The sequence below is a fragment of the Nansenia antarctica genome, assembly GCF_963989245.1.
Source record: "Nansenia antarctica genome assembly, chromosome: 2".
Taxonomy (NCBI): Eukaryota; Metazoa; Chordata; class Actinopteri; order Argentiniformes; family Microstomatidae; genus Nansenia; species Nansenia antarctica.
The window spans coordinates 45776600-45780951 of NC_137675.1; positions in this window are offsets into that span (position 1 = coordinate 45776600).

Sequence of the window (4352 nt, forward strand, 5' to 3'; positions counted from 1 at the left end):
TTTCTCGCTATGGAAATGATCAGAATGTCTTCAGGACAAAGGGCAAAATGAAAATATGATTGTTTTTTAAAAAGTGGTCTTGTGTCTCACTTTACCTCAGCTTAGGGGTAAACTGAGACCGACCAGAGAAATCAAGGGGGTAAAGTGAACCAGTTGGAGGTAAGCTGATCCACTTACTTTTTCCACTTTAAAACTACCATAACAACACATGTTGTAACAATTAGAATCCTGACAGCTAGATTGACAACCACACATTCCAAAACTAATGTTGTAACAGAATCATGGGGATTGGTCAATTAAGAAAAAATTTTTAAATACTTGAAAGTAACCCAAAGTACTTGAATAGTAAATCAAATACAACATAATATAATTCAAAATGTTTTATTTAATTAACATTCACAGTGTGGAGGTCAGAACACAGGACCTTTAGAGCCAGCTAGTGTATGGGGGTCAGAGCAAAGGACAATCAGAACCAGCTAATACACAGTCTGGGGGTCAGAACATGGACCCATAATCAGAACCAGCTAGTACACAGTCTGGGGGTCAGAACATAGGACCATCAGAAACAGCTAGAACAGCCTGGGACTCAGGACACAGGCTAGACCCACCTGGATTAGAATATCAGCCTCATACTCTTAAACAAGGCCTACTCTACATTCCAGCCCTGAAGGTTACAGGGAAAGGTGAAGAGTTGCTCTCTCCGTGTGGTTCCTCCAGGCCTATTAGGTTGAGGCAGCTTCTTCACCACATCACCTTTAGGAACATGTGCCACATCATTGTCTTTTAAAGCAAACGTGGGTCTCTCCCACACTTTCTTGTTTCCCTGGATTCTTCTGAGGAATTGTGTAAGTATTTCGTCATCCTCAACTTTCTCAACCATGCCAACGTAACGGACACTCCTGCGTTTGGTTGCAAAGTTAACTAGGACAAAGTCACCCACGTTCAGATCTGTGTTTCCAGGATCACTTCTTTCATCCTAAGAGCTCTCTTCGTCAAACTCCTCATCAAGTGGGACTGCGATATCACTCTCCTCAGAGCTGCTATCTATGATTTTCTTTTTCGGTTTTCCCTTTTCTTTGCTATTTTGCTTTTTCCCTGCCAGTTTCTTCTGTCTCTCTTCATAAGCCTTTTCTATTGTCTGCTTCTCTGGAGTATCAGTTAGGATGGCTGTCTTCACACGCTTTCTTTTGATTTGTGCTCTGGGGGGACATTTGGGAAGTGGTAAGATTTCACGAGGAGACACATATCCAGGTTGGCTGGGAACACGTGGCACATCTGAGTCAGCTGGCGAGGCACATCCATGAGGACCACGCGGAGTGGATGGATTAGCATCAGCGAGTGGATCATCTGCATGAATGAATGAATGAATGGTCTTTATTGTCATTGCTATAGTACAGGTACCAAACAACGAAATTTAGGAGGGGTGGCTCCCCTGGTGTTAGGAAAGAAAAAACACTTTAAAAAAACACTTTAAAAAAACACAAGAAGGGAAGGAGCTGGTTTACATAAATAAAGGCTATGTACACTATCCACAGCAGGTGGTTCAACTGCAGAAGGTGGATCATCTGCAGGGGATGGATCATCGGAAGTGGATGGACCAGTGGATGCAGGCTGCAGCTCAGGGTTTGGCCGGTCTGACACCATGGATGATGCAAACGCTTCCTCAGGGAAAATATCTCTGTTATATGGGGAAATCCCAGTGGACTTGAATCCAGAAGTGATATTACGGGGTGTCACTGCTGCCAAGAAGGCCTCATTCTCAGGTCCTGCAATCTGGTAGATGGAGACTGTTTTGCCAGGGTTGGATCTCATCCACCCATCAAGAGCTCGGCTGTATAGGGTCTTGAACGGGCCATACGCGGTCACGTCGAGAGGCTGCATGCGATGCGATGTGTGGGGTGGAAGGGTGAGCAGAACAATACCGTTGCTCTTTGCTTTTTCTACAGCCTTGAGTGAGATGTGAGCTCTAAGATTATCAAGGATTAGCAGCATGGGACGGTCAGGAGTGCACTGAGTGTGCTGTATCAGGTGATCAAGGAACTCAGGCCAGGTGTCTTCATTCATCCATCCTGTTCTGGTGGAGGCACCTTTGGCTCCTGGAGGTGCTCCTATCATGAAGTCGTCCTTAAACTTAACTCTGGGGAAGGCAAACATGGGAGGTATGGCATTCCCAGCAGCATTCACTGCACACACCACAGTCACCAGTTCTCCTCTCTCAGCTGATGTGATAGAACCAACTTGCTTTTTTCCTTTCTCTGCCACAACCTGAATCAAATAGAAAGTTTAGAATCAATGGCATGTGCAATCAGTAGGCTACTATTGGTCTAAAGGTACATTGCATTTCGTTTCAGTCCATTAATTTTTTCTAGTTCACAGGTTCACAACATTATTAAAAGCATTAGTTTCAGCATTCTGACAATAGCTAGCTGGTCATTATCACAAGCCACTCAGTATCAGTCTGGTGCTCTCTAGTGTATCATGTGTAGCTTACCTGCCGTGGCTTTTGAACTGTAAAGACGCCTGTTTCATCCACATTGTAAATCATATGTGGAGGGAATGCATGCCTGTTAAAGAAGAGAGGCAAGGGAAGAACCTTATCAGAATCAAAACCAAATTTTACAGGTAAAGCCTCCATAAAACATTTGCAACTAAATAATTCATTCTGTCACCTGTCCATCACTACAGCCAGATTTTCGAAGAACTCCCCCACTGTAGTTTTATTGTAGGCTGCAGCCCTTCCCAGGGATGTTGCCTCCGGAGTTCGGACAGAGAGATGGCGACGTGCTAAGAATCTGCCAAACCAATCTTCTCCTAAAGAGTAGAGAATTCATTATTATAAGATTTAGCTTTGTGGCAAGATCAGTTGGCCTAAGTTAACCTACAGAATCACGTGATCTCTTGCACACCCTAGCCTACCTGCACATTGTTTCTCTGTCCAATTGGCAGGGATATTGGGATATACAGGATATTGTTTCTCTCTGCGTATTCAAATGCCAGTTCACGGCACTTAACTGGAGCAAGGCCATGGAACTGGTCAGCTAGTTGTTTCAAGTGTTTGGCAAGCTCCTCCTCCATCTCATCTGTGAAAATTCTCTTTGCCTCAGCTACTGCACCCCAGGCTACTGATTTAACTTCCCCTTTCTCTTTTTTCTTTATGAATCTTTGTAGGGTTGTCAATATTTCTATCCCTTCCAGCTTTTCTTAAGGACTTCTTTCCTTGCATGACCTCAGCGGCTGCACTCCATCTCTTCGAGGGTTGTTTGGCCCCAGGTTGTCTTCCTGGTGTACTTTCTTGGCATGATGTCTTTTCTACAATGTTTATGACATTAAAAATAAAACATGTTATGTAATATTACACTAAAATATGTTTAAGACTAAACTTAACTTGTGTTTCATGGTGGGGTAAAGTGAGACAGTGTCATAGCATTTGTCTTATTTTACCCCACAGCCACCTTTTTAGAAAAAACAACATCTCTTAGCAATTCAGGCTAATCTTCAACTAGCATCAATCACATGGTTTTATGTGTTGGAAGTTCATCAACATGTATGATATACGTTTTTCTACCTGAATCAATTTGCTTTGACACAACAGTTGATTAAATTCACAGCAAGATTTTTTTTTTGTGTAAAAACATACTTACCACAGCACCAGCACCAACTTCTCCTTCTTGGCTAGGGGGGAATGGGAGGGGCTTGAAAACATAATGGTCACATGACCACAAATGTGTTCCGTTGCCTAGATACAGGGGGTGTCTCACATTACCCGGTGTCCCACATAACCCCGCTCTCCCCTATTCCATGAACACCAATAAAGGAAAATCTGAAATCTGAAATTTGATAATTCGCTAATTTGATAAACCTAACTGTCAAGATTAAGTTAGATGCGTGTCAAATGTCTAACGGGTGGAAACAAAATCCCAAAAGACAGTTCCGTTGTGTCTTTTTGGAAACATTATGTCCGACCTTTTTAGATAGATCGATAGTTTGATAGTGTGATGAATAGATAGATTGAAACTCTAAACACATTTTCTGCTTTGCACCCAATTTGCAATTCAACATGGCACTTTTTGCAACACACTGCACACGGTTCTCTACATAAGAGACAGGAATCTGACAGTCACTTGTTTGTCATTTCAAAACACTGCGAGTCAAAATGCCACACCCATGGACCAATTGGCCAGTACACTTAACATCCGGCCAAACACCTCTTTGCTTAATTGTCGACTCATCGGTCAGGATCTAAGCACTATAAAAAAAAACACAGGTGAGTACCTTTTTACAACAACAATGGAAGCCAACATATCAGCGAGAGGAAGAGGTAGAGGAAGAGGTCGAGGGAGGGTGAGAGTGAG